The sequence below is a fragment of the Tamandua tetradactyla genome, chromosome 9 (assembly GCF_023851605.1).
Source record: "Tamandua tetradactyla isolate mTamTet1 chromosome 9, mTamTet1.pri, whole genome shotgun sequence".
In the NCBI taxonomy this organism is placed as follows: Eukaryota; Metazoa; Chordata; class Mammalia; order Pilosa; family Myrmecophagidae; genus Tamandua; species Tamandua tetradactyla.
In genome coordinates, this window is record NC_135335.1 from 67915467 (window position 1) to 67940862 (window position 25396).

The following is a 25396-nucleotide window of genomic DNA, read 5'->3' on the forward strand; positions in this document are numbered from 1 at the left end:
AGCCCTAAAAAAAGAGGTAAAGGGTTGGAACAACTGCAGTAAAAAAAGACACTCAGAAATAATAAAACCATAAAAGACACACAACACTCACTAAGGCTCATGGAATGGATGAATTTCTTAGGATTAGATATCATAAAGGTCCTCTGTTTTACTGAAGGAGAAAGCATCTTAATTAATCATGATGCTGCTCTTTGGTTGGAATTTCCCTGCCAGTTGTCATCCATGGTCCCTGGATCCCAATAGAGAAATGACTTTTTCAATTATTTTCCATGATCATATCCCAAGTGAGAATTCACATGTAAGCTGGCAGAGCTGAAGTCTTACTCTAATACCAGAGTCCATAAGTTATTTTAATGCTCCTACAAAAATAGTAGAAAATAGGTCTTTTTTGAAAATAGGTCTTCCATTGACAATATAACATTCTTTCATATATTTATCGCCTTATCTATTTGCTTCCAGTTGTTTCCACGTGTCTGCAACCATACCCAAGATCCTTTCCTTGACATAATTACTAAGCCTGATTTATTTGCTATCTTACTCCAAAACCTCAGCCTCTAACTAAGATGCTAAATTGATGCCTGAATAAAAAAATAGCTTGCTTTGAAAGGTAGTTGCCTTACCTGACTCCAAACTTAAGAGGGATGAGTTCTATTGTCTGAGAATGATGATAGAACTTTGTTTCTCAAATTTTTCTTTTTAAGAATCTTATCTCAGCCCACCCTGAACAACAAAACAATCTTATTTAGAGATTCCAAAGGATTTAGAGATTCCAAAGGGAGATTCCAAATATTTAGAGGTTATTCTCCAGGAACCAGGAACAAAGACCAACCAAGTGCTTTATTGTACTACACACGGCCAGGGAGGGAAACCAGAAATGTCACAGCCCTTTAACTCTGGAACATTCCTTGGAGATTCTGAGGTGTTCTCCACTCTGGCATTTTTACACTGAATGAACCAGTGTGTAGCATCAAAAGTTGACAAAAATGTAACAGAGGACACAGTGAAGATGCTGGTCTCAAACATTGATGGTATCCTTGCAGTACATGAAGAATTCTTAAAAGTTGTGGAAGAATGTTTACATCCTGAACCTAATGTGCAACAAGAAGTGGGAACCTGCTTTCTTCACTTTAAAAACAAGTGTCGTATCTATGAGGAATATTGTAGTCATCATGAGAAGGCACAAAATTGCTTCTGGAACTTAACAAAATAAGAACAATCTGGGGCGGGCCGCGGTGGCTCAGCGGGCAAAGTGCTTGCCTGCTATGCCGGAGGACCTCGGTTCGATTCCCGGCCCCAGCCCATGTAACAAAAACGGAGAAACAAAATACAATAAAACAAGAAAATGTTTAAAGATGTTTCCCTTTCTTCCTCCCTTCCTTCCTTCCATCCTTCCTTCCTTCTCTCTGTCTTTCCTTCCCTTCCTCCCTCTTTAAAAAAAAAAAAAAAAAAAAAAAAAGAACAATCTGGACGTTTCTTTTGAACTGCATGCTGCTTGGCGGAAGGAAGAACACAGATGTTCCCCTGGGAGAATATTTAGTAACACCAATACAAAGAATATGCAAGTACCCTCTCCTTTTAAAGGAGTTGCTGAAGCAGACTCCAAGGAAACATAGCGACTATGCAGCCATAGTGGAAGCTCTCCAAGCCACAAAAGCTGTCTGTTCCAACATCAACGAAGCCAAGAAACAGATGGAAAAATTGGAAGTTTTAGAGGAATGGCGGTCTCACATTGAAGGCTGGGAGGGGTCCAGCATCACTGACACCTGCACTGAAATGCTAATGTGTGGAATCTTACTGAAAATATCTTCTGGAAATATCTAAGAACAGATTTTTTTTTTCTTTTCAATAATCTTTTGGTGTATTGCAAAGGAAGACACAGGCAGGTGAAGAATAGCAGAGAATCTACAGATGGCCACTGCTACCTCTTTTGTGGCTGGATCAATGCGGAGGTAATGGAGGTGGAGAATGTGGATGATGGCACAGCTGACTTCCATGGTAGGGGCCACATTGTTGTCAATTGATGGAAGATACATAACACAGCAAAAAATAAATGGTTTGTGTGTATGGCAAAACGCTGGAAGAGAAGCATGAATGGTTTGAAGCTATTTTGAAAGAAAGAGAACAGTGAAAGATTTAAAATTAGGAATGGAGCAAGATACATGGGTGATGATCTCTGAACAGGGCAAGAAACCTTATAAAATGATGTGCAAAGAAGTAAATCTGTTCAAAGACAGAAAAAGAAAACTGACTGCGTTCCCCAAGTCCTTTCTTGGAGGTGAATTTGTGTCCTGGTTGTTAGAAATCGGCAAGATTCACTGGCCTGAGGAGGATGTTCATTTGGGACAAGCATTATTAGAAAATGGAATCATCCAAATGTTACTGATATACATCAGATCAAACCAGAACAGATGTTGTATAGGTTTTGCTATGATGATGGAACATTTTATCCACGAAATGAGATGCGAGATGTGATTTCAAAGGGTGTAAGATTATATTGCTGTCTTCACAACCTATTTACTCCAGTGATGAGAGATAAAGCTTACCATTTAAGGACCTACAAATCTGTGGTTATGGCCAACAAACTGATAGAATGATTAATTGCACAGGTAGATAGACAAATAGTTCTGAGTTACATTTCCTGCTGCTTTAAACTTGGGGCTTGTTTGTTATGTATTGTATGTTTTTTTTTATCCTCACCGTACAGATGAGACCTGGCAGAGGTAACTTGCCTATGGTCATACCTTGTAAGAAGCAGAGTTAGGATTTGATATCAGTTGATAGCCATAAAAAAAAAAAAAATGAAGCATTACTTGAGCATCACTGAACAATAGTTACACTAGCATACTAAATATTTTTTGCATGTTTTGTTCTCTAATTTGTTTTAAAATATCTGGTTTTTGCCCCTAGCGAGTTATTCTAACTTCCCTGTGTCTTTTTCCCTATTAGAAAATAATTGTACTTTGATAACATGAACTTCCATATACATTTGCATGCATTTCAGTTAGGAGAGTGCAAAGTTTGTTGTTATTGTTGTGGCCACTAAGAGCTGGTGCTGAGAAAATGTCATTTGCTTATAAGTAAAACAAATCAGGCTACGTATTCCATCATACTTAATACTCAAATTTGAATTTGCTTAAAATATTTTATTATACTAAGTCAACTAATAAAAGATCAAGAGTTTTCCACTGATTAAATAAAAGATCAAGTAAACTCAAAAAAAAGAATCTTATCTCAAACTGAAATCTATAAGACTTGATTTTTCTAAATTTTTAAGGTTTTGAACTTTGAGAAACTTCCTTCTTCCTTTCATGTTTACTTTTGAGTCAGATAATTCCTTTGAGTTTTCCTCTTTCTTGTATAGATATTTCTGTTATAATGCAATACATCATGTTCATGAAAAACTTAAAGCTTTGCAAAGTTCAATGATAGTTGAATCATCTTTGCCAGAAAAAACAACATTAGGCCTTTCAAAATATTTGGGCTTTGCAATCAAAGCAGTTATAATAACATTGACAACAGTGACTACTAAGGAAGCATGACCAGAAAATTTAAAATATATATATATTTAAAGACCAAATATCTATTATGGTATAAACAGAAGTTAATTGTAAATGTTAATAATGCTATTATGATGGAAATATGTGCCAAAAAGGATTGAGGACATTGATTGTGATGAAATACATAAAGAAATCAGTGCATTCCATGTGAGAAACATTTTTAATATAGTCCACATGGCCAGATTGAGTGAAAGAGAAGGTGAACTAAAGGGTAAATCATTGCATTCTTCTGTTGTACTAACATTGCTAATGTACTGTGAAATCACCTGCTATTACTAGGTGGTTCACAATATTAACATGCTGGGAAATAAAAATTGTTATCCAGCGTGTCTTCTGCATTATACTGAGGTCAGTCTCTGGCTCACCAAATACAAATGGGAGATTTTTCATAACAGAAACGCATATTGTAGCCGAACACACCGCAAAATCTTTCAGAACCCAGAAAGTAACTATCAGCTCTATTAGCATTGTATTTTCAATGCTTCTCCTAACTACAGGCACTATGAGTGTTAAAACTGCCTTCTGAACTATTGCAAGAAACTGTTGTACCAAAAGCACAATAAATGTCTCTCTCTTCCAAGACTCTGATAGATGTTCCCTTGCTACCCCCTGTGTTTGGTGCAACCATTTCTGTTAACAATCTCTTTATTAGGAAATACCTCATCAGCAACAAATCAAACTGAAATTTCAGTGGGATAACATAGAAACTTATTTTTTATGCTCTTTCAAATTCAATATAGACGTTTAGGGACAATAATGAGTTATTACTATTTGCCTTTTCAAGGTTATGTAGGAACCCAAACTGAAGAATGCTCTCCTATCTTTGTAAATGACTTTCAAAGTCAATCTGATATCAGTATTCAGTTTCCAAATGGCACAACAAAATGGAAAAGACATACCTGCTTTTAATCACGTCAGTTGTGAAATGACCAATATTCCTTCCACCCGTACTGTCAAGAACTGTTCACCTGGCACCATCTATATTCAAAAATGGCTAGGAAATGTATCCTTTTTCAGGAAAAAGCTTAAAATTTCTAAAAAGTAAAAGTTCGTCTAAAACAGCACATATAAAGTAATTTCTTTTTTTTTAAGTATTCACAATGTTTGATAAATGTTTATCCATTTGACTACTTAATATACATTTAAGCCATGTTTAATTTTTTGCACTTACAAAAAAAATTGAGGGAGTCTTCCCTGAACTTAGGTTAGGTCAGATTCTGGGCTATAAACAAATCATTAAAAAAAATGACTAGAAATCAAACCTTGTGCATTCTCAAGGCATTACAATAATTACAATATAAATCGGTACCAAAAAGATATCTGGGAAAAGAAAAAAATATTTTAAAATTGAAAAGCACTCTTACAAATTTTCCAAGTGTCAAAGAGGAAGTTTCAAAGGAAATCAAATTAACTTAAATAAGAATAAAAGTACTATATATCAAAATTTGTGGGATGTGATTAAAGCAGTGCTTAGAGAGAAATTTAGAGCATTGAAATTTATGGCATATATTTCAAAAGAAAGAGCTAAAATTAAAAACAAATTTCCATCTCAGGAATCTAAAGATAAAAGATCAAATTACACCTAAATCAAACAGATGCAGTGATATAATGTTAGATCATAAATCAATGAAGTAGAAAACCAGAAACAATAGGCCAAATGACATGAAAAAACATTTATTTGATAAGATCAATGAAATAGATAAAGCTGCAGCACTGCTATCTAAGAAAAAAAAGAAACCACACAAAATACCAATATCAGAAATGAAAGCACATCACCCTTTATTCCTGAGACATTACAAGGATAGTAGAGAAGAATACTGCAAATGATTCTATGTCCTTAATCTTCATTAAAAAGACAGACTTCTTGAAAGATACAAATCACCAAAAATCAAACAAAAAAAACACTGAATAACCCTAAATAAATTAAAGAAAAATGAATATAAAGTTAAAATCTTTCCAACGAAATAACCTCTAGGCACTAGGTTTTCACTGGTTAGTTCTATTAAGCATTTAGTGAAAAATTATCACCGATTCTACACAATCTGTCCCAGAAATAGAAGAGGAAGGAATACTTCCAATTTCTTTTTACCATATGAGCATTGCCTAATACCCAAAGAAAAGAAAGACACTGCAAGAAAAGAAAACTACTGACCAATAACTCTCAAACACATAGATTAAAAAATTAAAATAATAGTAATTTGGATTTAGCAATATGAAGGAGAAAAACATACTATTTAACAAGCAGATGGGATTCACTTTTAAAAAGCAAGCGTGGGTCAATATTCTAACATCAATTAATATAATTAATAATGTCAATATACTGAATTAGAAATCATATAATTACATCAATGGACGCAGAAAAATCTGCACAAAATTCAACATCTATGAAACCGGTCAGCAACCCAGAAAAATATGGGATATTACTTAATCTAATAAAGGAAATCTGGGAACAATGTACATCTAAGATCATACTTAGTGATGAGAAAGTGAATTCATTCTTCCTAAGATCTGGAACAAAGCAACCGTGTGTCTTTTGTCACAATTTCTGTTTGCTATTATATCAGAAGTGGTATTTAGGTTAATAATGCATGAAAACAAAATAAATTATATTTATAAACTGTTTTTTATTAAATAATTTTTTTTAAGTAAACTGTTTTTATTTATAGTCTACATGATTACCTATGCTGGAACTAAAAAGTGAACTTAACAAGGTCTCAGGATAAAAGGTCAAAATTCAAATGTCAACTGTATTCATATACACTAGCAATGCATAAATGGAATCACAAACACCCAAAACAAACATCACACACCACATTAAACAGCAAAATATTTCTCCCCCCATAAGAAATGAAATACTTGAATATAAAACTAACAATAGATGTACAAGATCTACATGTGGAAAAATTGTAAATTAATTTTTACAATTCACAATTAATTATAATTAATCAAAGATCAATTAAATTAATAATTGATCTTGAAAACTGGCAAAATAATCCTTTCCATGAATTGAAATATTTAATATTAAGATGAAGGTAGTCACCAATTTGACCTGTAGACTAAACCCAGTTTCAAAAAAAATTGTAAAATGTTCGTTTTGTAGTTAGCAATGAAGTGATTATAAAATGAAAACATACATATTCACAGAAAGGCAAAGAAACTAGAATAGCCAAAGCAATTTTGAAAAAGGGCACAGGCATCCATTTTATCTGTTTTCAGACTTACTTGAATTCTATAATAATCAAGAAATATGATATGACTAAAGGATAGAGACTTACAGAAGTGGAATAAAACAGAGAATTCATAAATATAATCATTGAAATATGATTAATTATGTCTTGACAAATATAGAAAGATAATTTAGTCTTTTCAACAAGCAATACTCAAAAAGTTGGATAACCATGCATAAAATATGAACCTTAATACATGCTTTATACTTTTTATAAAAATTAACTCACAATACTTCATGCAATTTAATGTAAATTTATAAAATGAATATAAGAATATATATAATAGAAAATCTGTGTGATCTTGGGTTTAGCATTGAGTTTTAAATTCCAAAATATGCACGTTTCATAAATGAAAAAATGATAAAATGGACTTCATCAAATTAAAATATTTTACTCTAAGAAAGATACTAAATGAAATGAAATTAAAAGACCATAGAATGATAAATATTATCTGCCAATTTCCATTTCTAATAAATGGTGTGGAACCAGAAAATATAAAATACTTTGAAAACTCAATAATGTAAAAATGACCAACACACAAAAAAATGAGCAAAGGATTTGAACAGATATTTGAACAAAGATCATATATAGATAATGAATGAACACATGAAAAAGACATTCAAAATGTGTAATAATTAAGGAAATAAAACTTAGCAGCTCCATGAGATATCACTAGTCAATGATCAGAAAGGAAACAATATAGAAAGCTAAAAGTGGCAAATTCTGGTGAGGATGCAGAATAACAGAAACTCTCATTCATCTTGGATAGAAATAAAAAAAAAATGTTGCAGTCATTGTGGAAGACAGGTTAACACTTTGTTATGACAGCAAACAAAGACTTATCATCCAACCCAGCAATTTCATTCCTAGTTGGAACATAGAAACTCAGTGTGGAGATTGAGGGCAGCTTCACTCATAATTACTAAAAACAAAGAGCACCCAAGACGAGAATGGGTAACTACAGCACATCCATGTGTTGGAATGTTATTTATCCACACACACAAAGATGAGCTATTGATGCACAAAATAACACAGACAAATATTAAGTATATTTTACTATGTGAAAGATGCCAGGTCTAAAAGGCTATGTAGTACATGTTTCCATTCATACAAAAATCAGGGGAAAAAACAAAACTATAGGGATGGAAAATAAAAGTATTTTCCAGGGGTTGAGGCTAAGAGTATTTGCCTACAAAGAGGATGAACAGGGAAATTTTAAGGTGGAGGAATGGTCTGTGCAGCACTTGGCTGGTGGATACATGACTCTTTGTGATTATCGAAACCCAAACGACTATATCACAAAGAGAACTTTAATAAACGTGTACTAAAATATAAACAGAGAAAAAAATCAAATCGATTGACAAATCACACATGTGCACACACACACACACACACACACAAACTCAGCCAAGATCTCTTCCATAATAGAATGCAAATTCCTTTATAAATGTATTTCATGTGCAAAATGTCATTTTAACTAAAACTTTGAGGGTAACCACAAAGGGAACAGAACAAAAGCACTGTCCTCTAGTTGGTATTATTTTTTTCTCATGGTGGTACTGGTTGTGGGTTCTAAAACTGCTTTACATGAAGGCACAAGTTAAACAAATTAATAATAGACGATGGATTGTGGGAGCCTGGTATCACCTGTTAGAAAGAAAAGTCACATATAAGCAAGAAGGGAAGGCTAAAATAAAGCCTGTCGTAGGGGATTAGAATTGGAGGCACCAATATGAACTTATATTTAGCTTAATATAAGTACAATCAGACAGAGACAGAAATTATTATAGATGTTTATATTGTATTAGTTTTCCCATTTCTGACGTAACAAATGCCAAAAATGTAGCACCCAAAAACCTAAATTTATTATTTTAGGATTTTGGAGATCAGACATTGAAAATGAGTCTGACTGGGCCAAAACGAAGGGGTTGCTATTACTGCATTCCTTCTGAAGTTTCTATGGAAGGATCTGTTTCCTTGCCTTCTCTAGCTTCTAGGGTGCCCATATTCCTTGGTGCATGGCCCCCTCTATCTTCAAACTCAGCAATGCTCAGTTGAATCTTTCACATTCTGCCTAATTTTTTTTTTTTTTCTTGGCATGGTCAGGCTCTGGGAATCTAACATAGGTCTCCGGCATGGCAGGCGAGAATTCTGCCACTAAGCCACCGTTGCACCACCATCTGCCTCATTTTGATACACACTGCCGGGTACCCTTTTTCATTTACAAGGGGCCTTCGTTTATATTGGGCCCACCTACAAAACCCAGCATAAATCTTCATTGCGAAGAAATTAGCAGACTTAATTCTATTTAAAACTTTAATTCTCTTTTGCCATGTAGCATAACATATTCAGAATTTCTGGGGATTAAGATGTGGACATCTTTTGTGAGGCCATTAATTTGCCTAACACACATGTATACATGGGTAATTACACATTCATGTATGACCTCTCTTTGATAACCAAGAAAGCTTAGAAGCAACAATGCTCCAGTAACAAGAGACAAACCTAGTACCCAGATATTAGTTTATAAATACTTCAAGTTTCCCAACAATAAAAGATAAAAAAATGTAAACAAGAAAATATACAACACAGTAGTGAATATACCTCAAATTTAAAAATAATACACATGAATCCATACTTATATAAGTAAATGATTGAATCCATACTTATCTAAGTAATTGATTGAATAGATAAACATAGGGTAGAAGAGACATATATTTCTTACAGATGAACCCAAACAATATGTATAGATATTTCCCTCTCTAGGAGATGGAACTTAATTCCTCCCCCACCCTGTCATCTGGTAGTGTGAGCCAGAAAAAGTGACATGCTCCCAAAGAATAATGAAAAGGAAAAACATACTAACTTTACTGTGGAAATCTCGGAACCCTGCCTGAATCAGATGATCAAAGTTAAAATGAGCACTGATGCCATGTGTTTATCAGGTAACTTCTGATATAACGTCATGAGAGACAGTTCATCCCTGTGGTATTCTTTGATAAAACCATGAATCTCTTCATTGAGTACTCCCTAAATGAAGGAAGCCCACAAAAATCTTGAGTTGTACTTATACTTTAAAAAATTGTAAACTCTGGGCAGGCTACGGTGGCTCAGCAGGCAGAGTTCTTACCTGCCATGCCAGAGGACCCAGGTTCGATTCCCAGTGCCTGCCCATGTTAAAAAAAAAAATTCTAAAATCTGAATATTGACTAGTGTCACATTCTCTTGAATTTCAGTTATCAAAAATGTTTCCTATATATGGAAACTTCAAAAATGTGCTGGAGATTATAGAAAAACTTGAAGATAATGCATAAATGTTGGAACTAATGATTAAGATTCGACAGAAAAATAAAGAGTGATGTCTTACCAGACAATAGTATATTTAAAAAGTTAAAATAATCACTGAAGTGTTATCAAAAGCAAAAAAAAAAAATATGATCAAATCAACAAAATAGAATAAAATGTGCAGAAATAACCCAAATGTATAAGTTAAGAATGGGATTACAACTAATTTCATATCAAGAAAATGAATGTTTTATTTATTTAAAAAATGGATAAAATTGGCTCGTAATTTCAAAAGTACCTGTATGATTCATACCATAATTAAGTAAAAAGATCATATGAAATATTTAGGTATCAAGAAAAAAGTACACAGTGGTGAAAATATTTATTTAAAATATATACTTAATGTTGTATTAAAAATCTTCCTAAGTATGAATCTTTTTTTCTTTCTATAAAAAGAAAGTGCAGATGTCCCTTCCGTGAGTGTCAGACAGAAGCAGGCTGATCCTGGGAGGCACTGGTTCTCTGTTCCATTGGCCACGCTGTGCTGCCACGTGGTAACCAGACCAATTGTCTCTTACTGCTGGTTTTGGAATCTTCACTGACACTGCGGTAACTTAACTGACAGTAAACTGCATAATATTTATATATTCTTGTGAAACAAACACATAAATGAGAAGCATAAACCTCAAGTTAGAGAAATATTTACAACTGTTTTTATGACAGAGAAGGGTACAATAGTTGTATAATAAAGATAATGCTGCCAAATCAGTAATAAATATTAAACACTTCTTTTGCAAATTGGCCTTAAGACATGACTATGTGATGTACTTGAGAAGAAAGAAAAACGTCGAAAAAATATATTAAAATAATTTCAATCCCATTACTAATCAAATTAATTCATATTAAAACAATGGTGTCTATAGGCTGGAAAAATGTTAAAGAATAATTCACTGTTAAAGGTAGAATATATGAGGAAATACCATTCTCTTTTGATGCTGTTGAGAGAAATTGGTATAAATAATTTTGAATAATATTTTGCTGTGCCAAAAACTGTTTTAAAAAAGAGCAACATAGCATTGGATGCAGATCCTCTGCCTGGGAATTGATGTTAAGAAGACTATTCAGAGCGTTTAGGGAGAAATATGAGCAGCATTGGTTAAGCAAGGTGTATATTATGCAGCTATTAGGAAATTAAGTGCATATTATGCAGTCATTAGGAAAGTGGCTGAAATGTATGAATGGCTCCTCCATGTAATTATTTTTTATTTCCTTCCAAATGTTCGTTAAATTATTGTTCTCGTTTTTCTAGTGTTATATTCTCAGTAAGATATCATAAGAATCAGTCATCAATATACTAAATGTTGATGACAACATGTATAAAACACTTAACAATGTACTTAAAATTAAGTATTTTAGTTTCCTGCCTCTGCTTTAACAAAGTACTACAAAACACTTGGCTTAAAACAACAGAAATTCATTCTTTTGTGTTTGTTCCTGGGGCCAGGATTAAAAAAACAGAATACTCTTAGAGCCACACTCCCTCTCAAAGCTTTAAGGGAAAACCTGCTCCTTTCCTCTCCCCTCCCTGCTGGTTGATGACAACTCGGGAATCTTGGCTGTATCCCTCCAGGGTCTACCTCTATCTTAAATCTCCTTATTTCCTGGGTGTGTTTTTGTCAAAACTCCCTCTGCCCCTCTCTTATAAAGATATGTGTGCTGACATTTATGGTTCATGGGAATATTCCAAGATAAGATCCTTCTATCAAGATCATTAATGTAATTGCATATTTGGACATACAAGTTAATTTTCACTCTTTTGGACAAAAGGTAATATTTGTAGATTCCAGCGATTGAAAAAGAAACATATCTATGAGACCATTATTTAGGCCATTGCAATATGCATTTGTTTATATGGTAATAAATGAAAACTAATGAATAGAATTTGCTTTTAGGAATTATTGAGGATTGAATCGTGTTCCCCAAATAGGCATGTTCAGGTGGCAACCCTTGGTCCTGTGGGTGTGAACCCATCTGTAAATATGACCTTTGGAGCTGTTATTAGTTAAGGTGTGCCAAACTGAATAAGGGTGACCTTAAAAACAAAGAGTATCGGAAACAGAGGGAGAAGCCACAGGAGCAATTAAAAGCCGGAAGTCAATGGAACACTGGAAAGAAAGGAGAACACTTCCATATGCATTGCTCTGTGACAGAAAAACCAAGCAATCCCAAAGATTGCTGGCCTGACAGAAGGTACCAAGCCCAGGAGGTAGCAAACCTTCTAGACTCTTTAATTGTGAGCCAATAAATTCCTATTGTTAAGCCAACCCATTGTAAGGAATTTTATTTAGCAGCTGATTGAAAAGAATAAATGCATAGCCATGGATTTAATTTTTGCATGTGCTTGAACTCACTCTATTGAGAGATAGGCTTTACAAATCAATTTATGTTCATCAAATATGCTATTTTGTTAAATTTCAATTAATTTATGCTATGCCAATATTAATGTTTTATTATCAGTTCTGGAGACTTAATTTTCGACTTCATTATGAAATATAATCGTTTTCCTCTGCACTCTTTTAGGACCTAAAAATTTTCACCCACGTCTTTTATACCACCTCCAGCAATAATTCTCTACTACTTACTGAGCTATTGTCACAGCCTAAATGAACTCCCTGTATCGTCTTTATATCTGATGCTCTTCTCCGTGTAACATTTTGTCACTTCCCGGAGGCACAGTGCCAGCAATTTATTTTCCTTTGAAATGTTCACTCTAAAAGAAGCCAAAAACATATTATAAGTTTAAGGCAAAGGGCAGAAGGATGCTTGAAATGTGTGAGGTGAGCCAGGGGCCAATGAGGCACAGTGAACGAGCACAGGATTTGAAGTCAGATATACTATTTGCTGTGGGCCCTTGAACAATATATAGAACTCTCAGATGTTTTAATTTCCACAAGTGTAAAATCAATATAATTACCCAGGTTTTGCACATGAGTATTATAAAGATGCTCATATCTTAGATCAGTTGTTCATACTGGTGATTTGCCAATACTGGGCTGAGGTATACCTATAGGTTAGAACGCCTGGCATAAGAGCGATAAAAAAGTAGTCATTATTTTATTAACTATGTGTTGGGATATTCTTCATTGTGCCATGACAGACTGCAGAAACAACCTCCAAATCTCAAGGACATAGCAAAATAAGAACAACTTCTTTTTCATGCTACACATCCATTTTGGAGAGCTCCCTGCTATAGAGGTTACTGGGGGACTACAGGGAACCAGTCGGTTGACAGCTCTGACTCAACACTGCTCACAAGACTGCTGCAGTAAGATGAGAATAATACGGTGACTTGTTCTTTGACTTTTAAAATCCGCACCTTTATTTATTTATTTATTTATTTATTTATTTATTTATTTGGCTACTTCAAGTCTTTTAGAGAGTGCCTAAATTCAAAAAGGATCTAGAAGTACAATCATATCATGTTCCCAGGAGAAGAAGAGTATGTGTACCCTGCTCTCATGATTATTGCAGAGGATATGGGTAAAGAGCCTAGCAATTAGAATACAGATTCTCACTAATGAAATTCTAAATTGCTAAAATGTGAGTTGATCTTAGCAGATGCTTCTTAAGTATCCATCTCTTTCCCCCATGCTTAGTCAAGGTAAACCTATCTTAACCGTATGCCCCATATCTTCTTGAAGCAGCAATCCATTCCTTTTAATGTATTTTCTGTGCTAGTCTTGAACACTTAGTTCTCTCATGGACCCAAGAAAATATATGATTTTCTAGAATATTCAGATTTTCCTCACAGTTAATGTGGAAGTGAAATTCTCATACGGTCTTCCACATTCTAAGCGGGTTCTTTAATTTTATAAAGCTTTTCAGAAATTATGGCCACAGTCTTGAATTTTCATATATATCTTAGTTTGCTGAGACTGTCCCAATGAAGTACCATGAACTGGTTGGCCTAAACAACCAATATTTATTTTCTCACAATTCTGGAAGCTAGAAGATTCAATCAAAGTATCAAGAGGGTCTTGCTTCCTCTAAAGTCTATATGGTTCTAATAGTGGCTTGACTAAAATCTGTGGTATTCTTTGGCTTGTGCCATAACTCCTACTCTGAATCTTCTTCTGTCAGATAGCTGTCTACTTTGTCTGTCTGTCTGTGTCCATATTTCTTCCCTTTGTAAGCACACCAGTCATAATAGATTAGGGACCACCCAAATTCAGTTCGGCCACATTTTAACTTGTAACATCTTCAAAGATCTTATTTCCAAGCAGGATCACTTTCACAAAACCCGAGGTTAAGACTTTAGGACTTGAACATATCTTTTTTGGGGGGAGGGGGGTAATTTAAGCCATGGCAATCATGTATGTGTAATGTGCAAGGTGTGAGTGCCTGTATGTGTATGTGTGTGTGTGTGTTTGTGTGGAAAGAGAGAAAAGGATGGAGGGAGGAAAAGAGAAGATATATAAATACTTCCACCTTAGTAATTGTATCAGTAGTGGTAACATTGGCCTTTTGCCATGAGCAGTTAACCATTTTGTCCATGGTTCCCTTGTACACAGCATTGCAATGATTTAATTCAACAAGCCAGGATTAAATATTTGAAGTAGATACCCAAATGAGACAAATATAATGTATATGTGCATACGTACATATATTTCTCAGTTTAGAAAAACAAAGCAATCAAACAAAAAAGATCAAAACAGTTTCCAGTAGCTGCTGTAGACAAGCTCCTTACTCTGATCTTTTATCTCAGTATATGTCACTATTCTCTCAGTTCACATATGCTTGCACTTCATTTTTTTGGTCAAATTGACACATATCACTATCAATACCTCTACTTTGTCATTTACTTAATATTTGCCTCAATGTTGTTTCTTTCAGAAAAAAAAAATCTATTTTTAAAAGAAAAGCTTCTATTCATCAATTCTTTACACATAAGCAATTAATTTATTATCTCACACTGCAAAAATATATCAAACTGTATTCTGTGGAATCTGCCCCTTCCTGCCTCATGATATTGATCTGGAAATCAAATTGTACAATGAGAAATTAATCACATTACAAAGCATTATGAAATTTGGTGTCATTTTTCTCTGCCACACTCTCTTGGTTTACTGAAAGCTCTTGACTACTTAATTCTTCTAATCTTTCCACATTCCAATTAATACCTTGCCCAGCTCTTAGTTTTATCTTTTTAAAACAGTTCTAATCCTATTATTGTCTTGCTAAAAATTTCTTGATGGTTTCTCACCACTGACCTAACTAAATCCACATTTCTTATCCTGTCACTTAAAATATTCTGCACTAAAAGCTGCTTCTTTTTTTTTATTGTTCCATTTCTTTCCTACAGACCCTTAAATTCTCATTATATTGCATTTTGTGCTATGGAAAAGGCTCAAGCCAACTGTTACGGTTGGGGACAGGTGTCAACTTGGCCAAGTTGTGGTACCTGTTCATCTGATTGGGCAAGCGCTGGCCTGTCTGTTGCAATGAGGACATTTCATAGGATTAGGTCATGATCATGTCAGCTACATCCACAGTTGATTCCATTTGTAATCAGCCAAAGGGGAGTGTCTTCTGCAATTAGTGATGCTAAATCCAATCATGGGAAGCCTTTTAAGGAGGACTCAGAGGAGACAGGTTCCATTCCTGCTTTGGCTGGTGAGCCTCTCCTGTGGAGTTCATCCAGGCCATCCATTGGAGTCATCGGCTTCGCAGCCTGCCCTGTGCATTTTGGACTCTGCATTCCTACGGTCACGTGAGACACTTTCATAAATTTTATATTTGCAAGTGTTCCCTGTTGATTCTGTTTCTCTAGAGAACCCTAACTAATACACCAACTTTACCCTCTACTGAAAGGTTCTAATACATTTGTAGCAAAAGTCAATAGTAGTTCCCTTTAATTAACCAAGAGGGGAAATAAGCAGTATCAAACCTACAATTTTGAGATGCTTCAGAGTAAAAAGTTTAAGTAAATGACAACTATATTACTATTATCATCATCACTATGACTTAGTATCAATTATAGTAAGTGAAACTAAAGTTAATTTTATTAAACATATCTTGTGTGCCAGTAATTATTTTCCGTAAATGATCACCGTGTCACGAAGAAACAAACAATAATTATAGTAATGAAAATGTCACAATTCAATGGGTTGAATGTGAAAACAAGCGTATCTCTAATGACCATGAATATGTTTAAAAAGTAGATTGGTAGTTATGTAAGACAATGCAAATCATTTTATGGCAATTAATAAATGAAACCTAAATCCAAAAATCAAAGGTAGAGCTATTCTGCCATAGAAGCTGTTACCAAAAATTCTCTTCAATGGCAGCTTATAAAAATGAAAAGTAATAAACATTATCCTTCTCTCTCATGAACACCCTAATGCATACACAAAAAACACATAACCAAATATATTGCAAGCAGTATCTGGGGATGGGAAAATATGTATGCTTGTCCATTAGTGCACTGTTGGTTCATAAATCCCAGAATTCATGTGAAATGTTTTGATAAGTCTGCAAGACTACATTCCCATGTGGAGAAGTAATTAACTGGTAGCATGTGTTTTACAGTGACATTAAAAGGTGTGATAGTGAAACAAGTCTAGATATTATTCTGCAACATAAACAACATATATACGATGAACCAGTCATCCAGAACTTGAAAAGATGAAATGAAGCATATTTCAAGTGATTGCAGATAGATAATTTGGGAGAGTTATATCTTCTCTAAAATGTTTCCAAAACTCTATTCAAAGTTATAAATGCTGATGTACAAGTGTAATTGTGTGATACAATAATAGATTCTTGCTCTGAATTAATTTGTCACATGATCATGAATATAAATTATAGACAAATGGTCAAATGCGTGTGCAAAATTAAAACTTTTTGTTTGTTTATTAGAAGTTTTGTGTCAATTCAGTATATATAAGTGATACCCATATGTTTGCATATGTGTATGTATGTATGTATATATGGGAATGGATCATGTATAAACCTATCTATCTATATATATATATATATATATATGTCTATACATATGTGATTTCAATGTAGTTTTAGCTATGCCTTAGGTTTTCTTTTTTCTGTAATTGGTTAGTTTGCTAAAGACCAAGGAGACATCAGTCTGAAGTAATGCACCATAAAATCACATCCACATTTCTTTTCACAATCTTCTTCATGGCATTCTGAGAGATGTGATGCCAATTCAGTTAAGACTCAGATGCTGATTTTGCTAATTTGCAGTATTATTCATGGCACCCTAATTGAGTAGTAAAGTGGTAAGTATATTGTTGGACCCTTTTACTTTTATACTCCTGTGTTTAGATGTTTATATCAGTCAGCTTCTGTGCCTCAATTTTCCCACATGTAAAATTAAGTTAATAACCATCTCATGGAGTGTTATAGTGATTAAATTAATTAATGTTGGCAACATGCTCCTATCAGTGACTTTTTCATAGTAGGCATTAATGAATAAATGTGTATTAACTCGCAGAAAATTTCTCATGTTCTTATTCCTGGATACCTAAAAAACAGATTGATTCAATCCATCAGCCATGTGATTGAATGGGATTAAAATAAAATTTAAAAGGAAAACATTTTTTAACTCCTCTGCAGCTCCTTTTGTTGAGCCAAACTTTGATTTCTTATTGTCATATTTACAAATAAAATCTCTTCTATATCTAGAAGTGAAGACATGACTCTGTTTGTTGTTCTGTTCAAGCTGTGTGCATGTGTTTTATTCTAAAGCCTGAAACATCTCCTGAGTTATTCATGTGTTTGACATTTATTTATACTTCATTCAATGTTTAAGTACCAGGGATAGAGAAATGTTGAAAAAAAGACAAAATCTATGCTTTTAAAGTGCTTACATTCTCAACATTCTATGTAAATATCCAATCTGAAAGCAAAAAATCCTAACATTTCAATAATAGCAGTATCACCTTGATCGCTTCTCCACTGTTATTTAATAATACATTTTGAACTTCGTGAACTAGCAATTCTTTTTAATATAAAAAACAATGTGATGTTGCTAGTTTTTTCCAAAGTGAATCATGTAAAAATAACCATACTATTGGTATGATTAATGAAAAGAAAACATGGGTCAATAAAAAACCAGTAGAAATGATACCAATTAAAAATACAGAGCGATATTTAACAAAAATAGAGTGGCAATTAATGAACATCAATTTATTAAAAGGCAATTTCAAAATAAACAAGGAATTTTAAGGTAGAACATACAATAAATGTGTAAATCTCATTTTCTTGACAAATCTGAAACGTCCTTTCTTTTTTACTTTTTAATTAAGGACAGCAGATTGAGTTACTACAATGGCAATGAAAATGGAGATGCCAATCACCAGATGAAATGCTTGGGAACAATCCAAATTTGGGGAGGGCAGAACGTAGAGAAGGAAGTGGTACCTGATGCTGCTTTTGTGATGAAGCTACAGGTTAGAGTGTTCATGGAGCAATTAATGTAAATAAGGGACCCATAATATTTCCATTGAAATGCAGAAAAGATAAGGAGGAAGAAAAAATAGCCATAGTTTCCATTTGTCTTTAGCATAAGACAAGTGCTTCCCTGCCTTTTCTCCCATCACCCTAAAGAAAGAGTTCTAGTGAATAAGGACCAAACTTTGACTCAGAGCTAGAACATTTCTCTAGTGCTTTTATCAGAGTGGACAAGCTTAAATGTGTAATTGAGTGATGTAGATAAAAACAATTAATACCTTATAAAACCCAAACAAACAAAAGTTCAATTATTGAATTTAGTAAATGTGAAAAAATTAAAAGAAAGAAAAGTTAAAAAAAAAAAGAAAGAAAGAAGGATGGATTAGATGCCTTGATTTGATACAGGACTAATCTGAGAAAAATTAGGAGATTTGGAAATTTAGCATTTGTTGAAATAAAAATTACATTGTAAGTATCATAATATAACAACAAAGATATCGTCAAAGTGCAGGGCACACAACTACCACCTCTAATAAGAAAGGACATATCAAAGGAGTAAGAATCAAAATGACAGAAAACTTTTCAATAAGAACACTTGGAACTGAAAAATAATGGAGCAGTGTTTTCAGAATTTCAAAGAATATTCTTAAAATGGAATAAAATATCAACCTGGATTATTAATTGAATATAAGGATGCATAAAAATATTTGCTGACATTCAGGTTCACAAGCAATATCCTTTCCAGATACCTTGATTTGGGAATTGAATTTGCTCTTGCAAAATGAACAAGTAATTCAAAGAACAGGAAGATGCACAGATCAATGAAGACAGTCTGGGAAAGCTAATGAAGAAAGCCCCAAGTACATTCCATGACACAGGCCTTAATGAGCAGCCAGCCCTAATTAGAGAAGTATATAAGTTTATTATTCAGAATTCACAAGAGAAACACATATTAAGAAAGTTATTACAGGAATTGGCTCACAGGAGCATGGAGTTTGACAAGTTCGAATTCGCAGGGAAGGCTGCAAGTTGGAAACTCCAATGAGTGATGTTGAATCCTCCAGGAGAAGCAGGCTGACTGACATATAAATAGAAACTCTACTTTCTGACTGCTGAAATTCCCAGGGTTCACTTTAAACCTTCCAACTGATTGGATGAGGACATTTCACTCATTGCTGAAAACAGTTTCCTTTTTGATTGTAGATTTATCAACCCTACATGGAATAAAGTGATTTAAACCCATCTACAAAATGCCCGCACAACAGCAATCAGGCTGGTGATTGCTTGAACAAACTACTGGACATAATGACCTAGTCAAGTTGACATATGAACTTAACCATTAATAGAAATATGAGAAATAAAAAGCAGGATAGAGCAGAAGTTGAAGAAAATTGCTGATGAGTCATAGCTTTCAAAAACAATGTGTAATCTGTAAAAGAAGCTACTGAGAGAAAGCATTTGTTAGAATTTCTTTTTTTTTTTGTTTACACTGAAATATTTCAAGAGAAAACATTTGTATAAAATAAAGGTTATATTTAATGTTATAATATATTGAATATGTCCTCATATCAGAGGACAGATTTGATATGAAAATGCTAGAAAAACTAATTACCATCATCCTATTCATTTCAGTCTCATAAAATAGGAGGAAATGTAAGTGATGTGAATAAATAGAATACAGAATGATCTCTTTAACCTACCTTGTACTTTAATAGTTCACATTATTTGAGGGATTGGAATATTGCAGACAAATTATGGGGGAACAAGTGAAAAAGGTGGTGATTAAAGGTATTTGCAATGTTCAATTGGGACTTTCTGACTTCTAGGGAAGCAAGAGCTATTATGTGTAAACTCTTCAGAGAAAAATAACAAGAAAAAGAACATTTCTAGGGTCCACACCATAAAGGAAAATCAGGTAAATTGTGCATGTTTCTGATATTGTTTAGAGAGGAGCTATGAAGTGGCTCTTTCTAGCTGTAGTAAACATTAAACCATAATAGTACAAGGTCAAAAGCATATACAAAATGGAATGCAGTGATTTCATGTTTAATGGAATATTCTGATTCACACCTATTCAAATTCACAAAGCATATTGGAAAGCAGATAAGAATGCTGAGATCTGTCCTCATACATTTCAGGTTGTTTCAATACAGCATGTTAAACATATGTCAAGCTCACAGTCTGGTGATAACTTGTTGCTAAGCAATGCTTGCTTAGGTTTGTTTCCATGCAATGATCTTCCAATATTCTAGTGCAAATAGAGATCACTTGGAAGGAAATTGTCTTTGTATTACTGAAGTTCTTAATAAGCCCTTTTATCTCCCTTTTTAAAATTTGAACTTCATGTGATGAAAACAGATGAAAAAGCATCTATGCACTTTAGAATATCTTCATTATAACAGAATTGAAAACTACCCACTAATTTTAGTCATAATAAAGTCTAGCACATTTCATTTCATTACCATATCCTGACAAATAACTACTAGAAGATTTGAGCAAAACATAAAATAAAGGATTTCTAGGAAAATGGTCACAATCTGAATAAAATGACAACAGCAAAATCTCTTAGCTGTCATCAGAATCGTTTTAAAAAGGTGTTTATTGATTCATGTATTATCTCCCTATTACTTCATAACAAATTAACACACTCTTATCAGGGTAAACCGGGCTAATTTATTATCTCACATCTGCCTTGGGTCAGGAGTCCAGGTATGGATTAACCTGGTCCTCAACTTGGGTTCAGCAGAAAGATATCAATTGTTGGTCAGGCCTGTGAATCATCTGCTAAAATGGGCTGTCATGTAATATAACCTAACCAAGGGAGGGAAAATCCCATTATATTCGCAGGAGAGTGGATTATACAAGGTGCATACATCAAGGTACAGAACTCTTGGAGGACACCTTAAAAGACTGCCTACCACAATTAAACAAACATAGCTGAATGTCAACACTCTTTCAGCAATTCCTGATTGCACTGATACACTGTTAAGGACCTTAGTGAGTGATTTTCATACCTGGTGTTCAATTGACTCAATTGTGAAGCTTTAAATAATGACAACTTACAGGCTATATGCCAGCCCATTTAATCAGTATTTCTGAGGGTATGAGCAGGAAATGAACTTTTTTAAAGTTTCTCAGGTGAAACTAACATGAAGCCAGGATAAAAGGGCACTACCTTCAACAGAAGGAGCGTGTGAAAATCTACATTAATGTAACTTGCAATTTCCTATAAGTCTTAGGTTTTCTTTTGAGTTTCTGCCTACCTAGAATTTTAAAGTCATCTTATCTAGAGCAAAGTATCCGTTCTGAATAAAACCCGGTATAGTTTAAGAAAACATTGTTAATTGTTGCATAAAATTGAGAAAGAATAGTATTGAATTTACTGAAATATATGGCTTTGTAGTAAGAGCCAGTGAAATAGATAAGGGGTGAGGAAAAAAGGGAGAAAGGAGAGAAAATAATTTAAAATATATTAAGCACCTCCATATATTAATTGAGGTAAAATGAAAAAACAAAAAAGTGATTAACATTATTAAATTTAACAGATGAGGACATTTAGTTATTGAGAGATTTCAGATCCTGCAACTAATCTATGGTAGAAGGAGAAATTTAAACTATGGTTCTTCCTATAATAAAGCTTGAGGTTCATGATGCTTAAAACAAGCCCTTCCTTAACCTTGACTTAGATGGAATATTCTTTCCTGTTGTTACGAAACCCTCAGGTACAATTTCTAATTTACTTCTCTGTATCTATCACTAGATACAATTTTATGGGGGAAACTTAATTTTACTCCACTGCTATAGACTTTATAATATTAATGAAATGATGTACTTGGAGGGTGGATTTAAAACAGTCTGAGTATATGAATGGAAAGCAGAAGACATAAATGTCTAATATTTCAGAAAATATAAAATTTTATATTTTCTGAAAGTATTGCACTTTATGTCTTGGGAAATGTAACAGTTTATATTTCAGCAAATATAGCAAGGAAATGAAAGTAGTTGTAAAATCATTGACAGGATGCTCTTTGAGTTCAAGGAGATGTTACTGTAGAATTTTGTAAATTTAAATTCTCACACAAACTGAATGTGATAGTATCTCAAGGCATATTGATATGAAAGTTGATAATTATTTTTCATATATGGACACGCTTCTTGCCTTTAATTTAGCTGATTGGTACTTGATTTGGGTATATCTTTATATACCAAATGATCATACCCGTTATGACTGCTGTCTCAGAATAAAGGACATCTAAGAGCATTGATCTTGGAGTTACCTGAGTCTGTAATAAAATTCTGAAATGACACCCTAGTAAGTCTTACATTTTAGTTTCTGATACCTGTGAGTCAGATACTGTGCAATTTTCAGCATGAGATATAGACTCAAGTCTGAGAATGGTTTTTCCTGTTAATTAAAGCAAATAATACACTCATTTAAAAGATTACCAGTACTGTATGAACTCTAACAAAATACCTAGTACCTAAGAGGCACTCCATAAATGGAGAATATTTTAATAATTTAATATTTTATCCATTATAGGATATTTCAAAATTTTGTATCTATTACTTTGTTCTCCTATAATGTATGCATTATTTTATAACATGGAGGGGTAGTTGAATATTTCATTTAACCTATTTTATCAAGATGTTGATATGTGGGTGGTAAATATAAGGAAGATGTTGGTATAATAAAGATTTTGCATTGATCCACACATTGCTTTCCCCAAAGCACTTATATTATCACCATTAAATAACATCAGGTAGATGCAGAGTATATTAAACAACTAAATGCAGCAAGCAGCAAAAGAAGAATCATGTAAATATTCATTTACCTTGTGTTCTTTCCACTGTGCCCACTTTTGCCTTGGAAGTGTTTATTGAATAAATGTCCCAAATGTTTGCATTTTGTTCTACCATAAGTCAGCAATCTAAATGCTTTCTTAATGTTCCATTTTATCAAAAATTTGCACCTGTTTTTAAAGGTGAATTCCTTTATGTATTGTGGTGTTTATTTGTTTGGAACTTAACATTGCTTTTTAAATTTTCTAGCTTTTTATTATGGTTGTTTTTCTTAGTGCTCTGGTTACAAATTTGCATTTATTCTTGAAGTGTCTGACCCTAAACCAATTTTCTCCCACAATCCCTGTCCCTTGTTGAGCAAATTTTGCTGAATGAAGTGTTTACTGAAACATACATATTGTATTATAGCAGAAATACTTCTACTTAATTTCCTGTTGTATGTTTGGTCACATTATTTTCCATAGAAAACACATTATGACTATAAGATGGGACAAATAAAAAGCAAAATATATAAAAATTAAAACTCCATAAACATTTTCAAATTTATATTTAGTCTAAGTCACTTGAACATTGTTTCAGAGCATAATATGTGTCTGTTTCTATATTAAATGCTGAAAATAACAATTACAAACAAAGCAGATAGACTTAGTCCCTGTTCCTGAGACTTTTATATTCTAGCTGGGGAAGGAGAGAAATAGAAAGACAACTATGACAAACAATGGAAAACAATAAGGGGACTTTGGAAGGAGTATGGCGTATTTGATAGGATATAAGATAGTATTATTATGATTTCGAAATTGAAACTAACAAATACACACTAGATATTTTATCAGAAAAAATAATTATTAAATTGCCTTAAATGGTTTGCAAATTTTCCATGGATTCCAAAAGAATCAAGTTTGGCAGCTACACAGACAAGAATATTACCTGATTTTCTTTCCAATCTTGTTACAATATAGACCCCACACTCTCTTTCTGAGAACTAACAGCATGGTTTGCATCACTCATACTGAACATCTGATGAGGTACCACTGCTACTACATTCACCCAAATAAAGTCATGGAAGGGATTGTTTCTACGTGACATTAGTTTCTGAATAGAAGTTCTATGGAGAAGTAGCTAACTGTAGGATTCTAGATCATACATGTAAGCCACAGCTAAATGTTACCTAAAAAGCAAGCCTCTGGTTTCTAATTTTGAGAGTCATGGGACTCCACTAGTTGAAAACTTCACCCAAACTAAGGAAAAGCGCATTTAGTTGCTAGTGGACAAATTATTTTCATAGTTGTACAGTACTGTCCACCCCTTAGCTGACCACCTAACTCATCTAAATTCACAAAAAGTAGAAGCAATAACAATAAAGCCACCAGGACAGTAAAGAATTAACTAAGAGTTAACTAACCCTGAAAAAAATAAAGGCATAGCTATCCTGCGCTCAAAGGAGATACAGCACAAAATGTCATAAATCACAAAATCTAATCTATAACTAGGTATTTGGGATGCTGTCCATTAACCTTCTGGTTTCCTGTAGTCTTATTCTGATATACTAGAAAATTTTGTTGTATAAACATAACAAGCACAACATATTAGGTAACAGAAGAATGGGGAATCCATTAAAATAAAAAATACATGTTATACATTCAAGGAAATAATGCTTCCCATAAGCATCTCAGCATCTTCCTCTTATAGTATGAGTGACATTTTCGCATTTAAATAGTCTCACATCCGCAATGTTGCTGTATACCTCCTTTTACTTCTATTTTACTATGGATATGAAAGTACATGAAGCCCCTCAGGAATCCTGAGTTTCACAAATCCTCCACAGAAGCCAGAATGTACATCATCGTCTTAGCTATATATTATCTCTATCAGATATATATTATTTCTATAGCTATATGTATTATCTAGCTATTCCAAGGGATAGATAGATAGACAGACAGGTTGATAGATACATAGATGCTTATTTTCTTAAATGTCAAGGTAATATTTTGAACTTTTAATTCAATGAAAAATATTGTTGTGTCCTTTGTGAAATGATACATTCTAAAGAAGCTAAAA

The 25396-nt window shown here is 33.6% G+C and overlaps 1 pseudogene; it reads left to right on the plus strand.

Annotated features, from left to right (window-relative positions):
• The first annotated feature begins 874 nt into the window (after window positions 1-874).
• On the plus strand, window positions 875-18567 carry LOC143645716 (phosphatidylinositol 3,4,5-trisphosphate-dependent Rac exchanger 2 protein-like; annotated as a pseudogene).
• The last annotated feature ends 6829 nt before the right edge of the window (window positions 18568-25396 follow it).